The 9,043-nt window shown below is 41.9% G+C and overlaps 1 protein-coding gene across 1 annotated transcript in view; it reads right to left on the bottom strand.

The window, feature by feature from the left end:
- LOC102194736 (ataxin-1-like) overlaps positions 1–5,957 on the bottom strand; it is a 16,229-nt gene extending 10,272 nt beyond the window's left edge. The window contains exon 1 of the mRNA XM_005731802.2: positions 5,785–5,957. The gene's annotated coding sequence lies outside the window, so the exon portion shown is untranslated. The remainder of the gene's footprint in view (positions 1–5,784) is intronic.
- Positions 5,958–9,043: the final 3,086 nt, after the last annotated feature.

Here is a 9,043-nt window from a genome sequence, read left to right as displayed (position 1 = left end):
TCATCATAATGAAGATCAGATTATGGCTCAGGAGCACACACACACACACACACACACACACACACACACACACACACACACACACACACACACACACACACACACACACACACGGCAGGCTCCATGTACACAAAAACGTGCATGCAAAGAGTCATAAGACTGATTCTTTGTTCACTTATGACAGCTGTGTACACCTCATAGCTGCATAAAGTAATAAATATATTGCTACTATTTTGGTATGAATAAGATCAACAGTTCAGCAAAATTAAACATCACATATAAACTCCTAAACATGACAACTGAAAATATAACTGCTGAAGATTGCAAGAGCAGAGTTAATAGGAGGAGAGTATGGCAGACTACAATGTGAAGTCTGTAATGTATTGCTGAGTTAATCCCTGTGAATCCTAACTGGTACGGCCTAAGGCAGGCTTAGTATAGTTCTGGGAGGAAATCCCCCTATGTAGTGGTACAGGCCATTAGCCCCTAGGGTATAAATAGAGCAGCTATTGCTCTTTAAGCTGGCTTTTACGCAATATCAGTTAAAAATATGACTTGACTAATTACATGCAGGTCAGCCAGTCAGCAGAAGCAAAAAATTCTCCACCTCATGCTCCTCTTTCTTTGACCGTGGTGGCCTGCTGCTGTCTGTCTCTCTTTACTTCTGTAAATACTTCAGTGTGCACTTCACATACAAGTGTGCACACATGGGTCAGCGCGAAACAACTTGACAGGTATTCTGCAAATCTTGTGGCTGACATTCTCTGGGGCGGGTGTCATGCAATTGTCATTCATTGACATTTAAAGCGTCTGCTGATGGAAGTTTCATTTTTGCATTTTTCCATTGTCTCAGTGTGATCATTTGCCTATAACGTAGCATCTACACCACATATGCTTTCAACCACCAAGTACTTAGTTTGGTTTCAATTTCTAGGCATCAAATAGTTCACAAAGATATAAAAACACACAAAACAAACACCAACTGACTAGTGTTTGTCAGATGAAAACAATTCTTATGCAATAGCAGTGATGTCACGCATTGCAGATGCACAGTCATGCTTTGGTATTTTCCATCATGGGCCTCACAGGCTCCTTTTTCTTTTAACTTAGATCTCCAACTTCTTATGTACATTCTCTCACAGGTAGAACAGTCAGAGTTTTGGAATTTGTGAATTAGTGACATGATTAACCTGACTCAGAGCCCTTCATCCAAGCCGTACTCTCACACTATGAAATCATCAGCTTACGAGTGGGGTGGAGGCGGGAGAATAGGGGAAAGCCAAAGGGAGGGTGATGAAGTCAGATGGGGTGAAAAGAGCTTGAAAGGGAGAGGACAAGTGTCTGTGTGTGTGCGTGTGTGTGGCTGAAGAGGAGGGGGATTACTTTTCATTCCAAAGTTTTGTTGTTTTTGGCATTGTCCCCTGGCGACTGCCACTCAAACTGGGTTTCTGTTGGTTGTCTGGTTTAGCAGCAAAAATGTCAGCAAGCTGTAAGCAAACATAGTGATGACATCTCCATGGAGAGAGCATGGCCAGGTCTCCTGTTGGTAGCTTAAGTGCCATTCATTTTCAGAGAGACTGTCTAGACTGGCTTCACATATACTGTCTAGAGTACCTTTATCACTGCTGGTATTCAAGGCAACATTGCTATACACTGCCATTATTGCTATTGCTGTACAACCCCTCCCACACCAAATCTGCCAACCAGCCACACACGGTCACAGTCATTTACTCAACACATGCTTATTCAGTTTGTTATAGAGGGTGCTGCAAATTATATCGAAATATGATTGAGTGGGCTTAATGCTTCGTTTCAAAATGAATACAAGGAAAGTCCCAAATCCACTTGAGAGAGAACCTTTATCACCCATCAATTTGATGATGTCTGCTCATAAAAAGAAGATAAATTAAATTAGTGAAAGATGCTTTGATGAGTTATTTTAATATTCTCCAAGACCAAAGGGGGGAAAAAAGAGACGAAATGAGTAGGAAGAGTGCTCGGATAGAAAAGGTAATATACATCCCACTTTCGGATAGGGTTTAAGGTCACTATTGATACAGGATGTATCAGATGTTACACCTTCAGTACAGTGACACCAAAGCCAATACTGTGCATTCTATTGTTTGTGCACACCGGGTCTGTCTGAGGGAGCAATTTTACTTGCACGGGCTTCAGCAGGCAGAACGGCAGGCTTGGCTAAAAAACTGTGGGTGTTAGTGGTGGGTGGCCCGGTTGAAAGGTCACTGACCCCTATTGTAGATGAAGTGTGGAGGAGTAGGAGAACATACTGCTTGATCATACACAAGGGTTAGCATGTCAAGGCCAAGGAAAACGATCTGTATATATACAAAGAGCAAGAACAGACTTGGATAACCGGCAGATTAAATATGTAAGTTTGCTTTTGACCACACACATACACTGGTTTATAAGCATATACATATCTTCAGTTAACATAAAAAATAAGCAGATTCAAATGGAGATTCATCGATGAAATGCCACTCCCTGCACCTTCATCTCTTAGGACACACTGATCAACAGGTGTGCTGTCACCTTAAAGCAGTCTGGCACAGTGTCAACTGTGTTCAAACACTTGCCTGTGTTTGGGATTATTCATCACACACTCCTGGCTCCTCTGCTGAGCTCCCAAGCCAATTCTCATACCATTCCAATTGTGGGAGTGCTGATCTTGGAACAGCAGACATGCAAGTCCCTTTGACTGACTAAAAATGGCACAAATGAAGAACTACTTCATAATGAAATAAAGTTCACAGAATAATTACCTAATGTCGCAGCTTCTCTTTTCACTATGCCTCCTAAATTAGACGCTGTATGAGTTTATAGTAGGACAGCACTAAGGTGACTCCCTGTCCATTCCTTGAGAGGACATGCAAGACTGGCAAAGACACGCAAGCTTTTGTATGCCAATAGGTGTGACTTGGAGTGACAATGAGAGTGATTATTCCTCACACATCGTGCCTGAATGTTTTCTTGCCTTCTAAGTTCCTGAAAATAAACTTGTTAAACAAAATTAAAAAGAAAATGAACGCATAAATGAGGTTACGTGGAGTTAGGTAAACTCAGACACTTGCTAAAATACTGCATCCACGATGCGCTTCACTGTGTTCAAGACAGAATTTTCCCCTTTTAAATTCAGCCTTAAAAGTGACTCGTATATATGAGCAACATATGATTTCTTTAATCATGTCTCTGCATGAATTTACACTTCATTCTGTAAGTTTTCCCTTTTTGTGCCTTTCACTTTCAGTCTCCTTACCCCACCCACTCTATGTCTTCCTCTCCGTCTTTCCCTCTCACTCATCTGGGTAGCTGTTTGAGAGCATACACTCAACGTGGGTGGGAGTGCTAGAGTAGAGTATATGACTGTTAACACAAGGTGCAGGGTGTGTGTGTGTGTGTGTGTGTGTGTCTGCCTGTCTGCGTGGTGCTGTAGGTGGAGAGGCACAGCAGGGCGTGAAGGAGCGCTGTGATAATGACAGGCCATGCATTATATAACATGCAGATTGCATAAGGAGAAGATTATTTTGGGTCCAGATATTGAGGATGTATAAGTAATTTTTTTCTTTTTTACGTGGGTGTATAGCACTATGCGCACCTCTAAGTGCACGGATGTGCGTTTGTGTTGAAATGTTCTGAAATGTACTCACTTTTGTGGTTTCTTTCGAGGAGTGTGTGGGTGTTAAGTAAACTAAAGTGTATTATGTGTTTGTAAGAAGGGGGCATGAATGTTTTCAGATTTCTTTCATAGCTATCTGCATATCAAAACAAGTATGTGGGAATGTTGGCACATTTGTGTACAGTGTGCATAAGGGTGTCTTTATTGCAAGCTCCCACTCATTATCACTTTTAGACTTCAGAGAGATCCACTTGGAGGAAAAAAAAGGGTTGAGTCTCCCTGTTGGGTGAAAACCTTGTAACTTCCAGTTTTGATGATTTTCGTGTTTGAGCTTGTGTTAAAAGAACACGCGCTCCTCTGTGGACTGCACAAGTTTTATGACTCTCTCACAGTCACTCAGTCACAAGGTTATGGTCCTGCAGGATGTGCTGTTTGGAGTCACAGAAGTGAGGCAGCACAGATACAGTCTCCGTGTGCCACTGCCTCGTCTGTGCGCCTCGCTCCATGCATGAGTGTGCCCCTGTAAAAATAGACCTCTTAAAGGGCCAGCAGCCACTCAACCTTCTCCCACAAGAGGCCTGTTCTCCTCTGCATGGTGACAGTACTCTAAGAAACATGGCATGGGAGAACATGCTGTATTTCTAATTCAGCCCACAGAGAAAAGTTGTATTTCTCTTTCCCAAAATATATATAGAACCATCGCTACATTCAGTTTGCCTTTACATCATTCATAAGGGCACATCTCTGTACACTGGAGTATATCATAGAGCCGTAGGCTTTGACTTGTTAAGTTGCTATAACACAAAATAAACACGGGAGATCTGGGTTTTGAAAACACCCATTTACAACTAGAGCCCTGCTCTGGCATGAACCTGCACTGATACACCAGAGGATCCCTGCTTCAAATTGCAAATGACAAATTCAAAGCAGCGATTGCAACTTGTAGATGAAACTCACGTTCCTTTCAGAAACAAGCATCTCTCAAAGCAATCACACTGAGACATAAGACTTCCTGTACACTCCAGCAAATCACCCTCATAATTGAAGTAAGTAAATTAAGTCGATGGGGACAAATGTTATATGCTTCCCTTCAATCACATCTGTAGCTGAGAATTGTTTGAACCTGTGAAATGTTCCTTTATGCAGCATATGGGATGTCACCACAACAGAAGGACAGTGCTTGATGTAGCAGAAATAGATACACAGAAATGATAACTGTGCACACTGGTGGAGTATGAGTCTCCCTCTATCTCTATCTCGAATGGGAAAGAAATGAGGAGGGAGCAGTCAATAATGGAACTACAAACTGGCTCACATGTTCTGTGCTTTCAAGAGGAAAACACAGAAACAGAAAAAAATCGAAGTCTTTGACTAAGTAGACTTTTGAAGTTAATTAAAAAAAATAAAAGGGACTTTATAAGTTCTTCCAGTGAATAATAATAAAGCATCTCTCACACTGCTTGAATAGGAACTTAGATCACAGATGCCTAATGCACCTGCCTTTGATTGCATGAGCTCTTTCCTAGACTTGTCCCCAACATCTGCAAATCTTTTCCCCCCTCTACTCCTCCTCCATCATTCCCTTTCTAAATTTTCCCCCACATGGGCTAACCCCACCCTCACCAATATTATACCCATCCCTCCCAATTTAAGTGGGCTCCTCGAGGGCCCCCTTGCTATCTCTGGACCAAGGCTATTTAAGCCCACTGCTCTAATTCTGAAAGCCCTGATCTGCCGTCTGAGGCTGAGTGATGAACCTCCACCTCTCTCACTCTGTCTGACTCCATCTTTCTCACACACTCCTCTCTGGATCAGTCACACTCTCCCTCTTGTTCACACGCTCTCTGTTATTCTCTTCCACGCACACAAACACCCACACACATAGGTGCTGACTTACATGAGTCTGTACAACATGCTCATTCACATGCACGCACACACAAACAATTGAAACACATTTTCTAGCTATAATCAGATTAGCTTACTCTCAGAATACATGCACCTACAGTAACTCATGAACCAGTTTTTTCGGGGCAATCGAATCACACAGCCCAGTCTGTTTATCCTGTCACTCGAAGTTGCCAACACACCTGTGCTCTCTCTCTCATACACACACGCGCGCACTCAGAGGAGGAAGCAGTGTGGTCACATACCTTGCCGGGTGCCTTTGCGTAGCAGGTATCAGAGAGTTTACTCATTGGATCAGGCGGCAGCAGGCACGTAGGAATATCCAGTTTTGACACTGCGAGTCTCTTCCTCCTCTCTACTGCTCAGCCTTCCCTCCCTTCATCCTATTCCTGCCTCTCCTCCTTCTCACTTTCTAAACGCCTCTTTGCTCTCTCTCTCTCTCTCTGAGTGAGTGTGCTCTCTGTCTCTCTCTTGCTTGATCTCTCCAACCCCCTCCTTCCCTCTCTCTCTCCTTCTCTCTTTCTATCTCCTTGCTAGCACACACCTTGTATATATCTCACTGTTATAACTTCAGTCTACAGTCATCCCCTCAGTAAGTCTCTCTGACACACAGCAACATTTAATAACTTTTTCTTTCCCCTGCCTAACATGCTCTCTGTCACTCTCTCCCTCGCTGGGAGTGTATAATTAGACAGAGCTCAGTGGTAATACAGTCAGGCTCATTGTGGGAGCCTTAGCGTTGCTGCTCATGTTTGGCTGATAGCCCAGTGGCTTCACTCATTAACCTCCCTCGAGCTGCAGAATGGACCGGCCCACAAGCTGTGCTATTTGCTGCAACACCTCAGCCTCTTAGCCCATCAGCCAATCACAGTCAGCGTGGACAATAGAAAAGGTGTGCTTGCTGGGCACACAGTACTTGTAGGTGAGACAGCTAAACATAATCACTAAGTATTGACATGCTGTGACAGATGAAGTGTAATACCAGCTGTCCAGATCTGACACACTGAGAGTTTCGTCATAGTCATAACAAGTCAGTTCTCTTTTTAGCGTAATCACTTGTTCATGATCTGCGTGCAGTGCCATCATGTGCTTTTCTTTCAAGTGTGAAACCACAAAAGACCACTCACACGTCTTATTGCAAAATCACTGAGGTATGGGAATGTCCTGTGTAATGTAGCAATAAGTCATATGCTTTTCTTTACTGTACTGTGTGCTCCACTTCCCATAACATATGACTTGGCATAAGTCCTTGAAGGGTGGTTTCTTTAACACAATGTGACAGCTGTGTAGGATCAACATCAGCAGTTTCCCATCAATTGAATGCCAGTAAAATCACGAGATCTTTGGTTCAAACAGAACTAATAACTAAACATTTCCCTATAGAAACTTTAAGGTAGTTCAAACAATTGCCGTTCCAACTCTTTTCTTTAATCATTAAATTACATTTTGCACTCTAAGGACAACTAAACAAGGTTTGGGAGCATAGGTTTGTGTTGACTGACATTCTGGTGGGAAGCTTCTTGTTATGAGGTTAATTTCTGTTAACTCTTGACTGTGCTGAATGATTAAATACAACTTAAGAGTTCTAATGTATGATCTGCATGCTTTTATTTAACAGTGAAAGTAAACAGAGCTCAAGACTCACTTATTTGTGATCACAAGCTTCCCTGATTGATCAATAATGCATAGTTTCTGTTTAGATTACAGACTGTGTTCTATTTGTGTTATTGTCTTTTCTTCTGTCACGTCCATAATGACCCTGGCCATCGAAAATGATGAATAATCATTGTTGATTATGATCTTATGATTGCTTCCCAGAGGCACTATAACAGCTGCAGAGAAGCTCATACACCTAAAAGTTAGATACCTAAAAGTTTTTCTCGAAAATAATAACTTAATTTGTGGATATACTGAATACATTGCATTTTTGTTAACCACACCACCAATCACTCTTTCCTGCTGATCATATGATGACCTCTTAAAACAAAAAAAAGCAGAACAGCACAGAGAGGCTGGGTATCCGACAGGCAAAACGATCTCCCTTGTAAATGGTGAATGACTAACATTCAGCTCTGTAAAGGGCCTTTAGAAAAGTGCAGCCATCTTTAAAACTATCAACATGTTTCAAGAAGAAATTTTAGGCAAAGATAAGATAAACCATCTCACCCCCACAAAATTACAGCTACATCACAGTGTTATAACCCCCGTAGATAAAATTCTAGGCTATATCCTTCACCTTTAGGTTTTGAATACCATCAAACGCAACCTTTGAATATCAACTGACGTAAAAATGTCTACATATGCTCGAAGCGATTTATTTTTGTTCTGTCAGCTGAACATCTCCACTGAACATAAAAATTGAATATCTAAGTTATTTCAGCAAAGGTCATCAGTGATTTCATGTCAAGCAAGCATTATCTCTTGAAAGTTTCTGTTTGACTGGAGCCCAGGAGTAGGAGGGAGATTGTGATCAAACAACCAGAGAGAGTGGGAGGGTGTGACTACAGCACTAATCGAGAGATCACATGGCTTGTGTGTGTCTGTGTGCTCATAATCGTGCATGTATCTTTCGCTCTTGTGATCATTAGGCACTGTGTCAGTAAAACGTCTTAGTATCGTTTCCTCTCTCCTTCTCTCTCTCCCAGTCTCACTTCTGCATTTACAATACAACATCCTTTAAGCGGTGGTGTAAATAGAACTGGGAAAAAACACTAGTCTTATCACTGAGTCAACATTCAAAAATGAAGGTTACGGAAAAAGCCAACAACTCCATTTTGGCTTGAACTTGAATATATGCTCTGTTAAAACATCAGTTCATTGACAAAAATGCTGACTCAGAACAACAGTAATGACAAATCACTTTAAGAGCACAGAAAATAATGTAACCACATTGAATATGTAGTGTTAAAGTGTTCAAGTGCATTAATAAACAAATGACTCATTTGTGAGGTGTGGTGGTGTTACGTGTAAAGTGCAGTCAATGTGATGTAGGGCGTTTCACAATGTGTTAAAGGGATTAACTTCCTAGAGCGTAAACAGACAAGCACAAATGCCAATACACTGATCAGAGGCTGTCACAAAGTCAAGTATACCTCGAGAAGCCCATAATAGCAAGGGAATAGGTTTCTGGGTGAAATCTGACCCGTCTACCCTTAAATCAGGCAAATCGATTTAGCACTTTGCCATATAACAGTCTTTGATTGTAACCGGGCCCACAGATCTCTGTGGAGAAACTGCAAAGGATTACAAAAGGCTAAGCCATTAAGAAAAAAAGGAGGTTTTTATAAGTGAGGCAGTACCTTAAACCAGTAATGGGGGAATCTTTTACAGTAATTTGGAATCAAACCAACAGTGAAGCAGCCAATCACATGGCAGTGAGACACAATCTTGCGAGTCTTGACTACACACTCAGTGGTGACAAAGCCATAGTGAGACAATTTCACAACTCTGCGTTTTTGTGACATGCTACAGTTTTGGGTACTGTATGCATGTGTGTGCTTGTAA

Source organism: Pundamilia nyererei, unplaced genomic scaffold (genome assembly GCF_000239375.1).
Source record: "Pundamilia nyererei isolate P.nyererei 1_Seehausen unplaced genomic scaffold, PunNye1.0 scaffold00044, whole genome shotgun sequence".
Classification (NCBI taxonomy): Eukaryota; Metazoa; Chordata; class Actinopteri; order Cichliformes; family Cichlidae; genus Pundamilia; species Pundamilia nyererei.
Note: the sequence above shows the minus strand (reverse complement) of the source record. Positions and strands in the feature narration are given on the sequence as shown.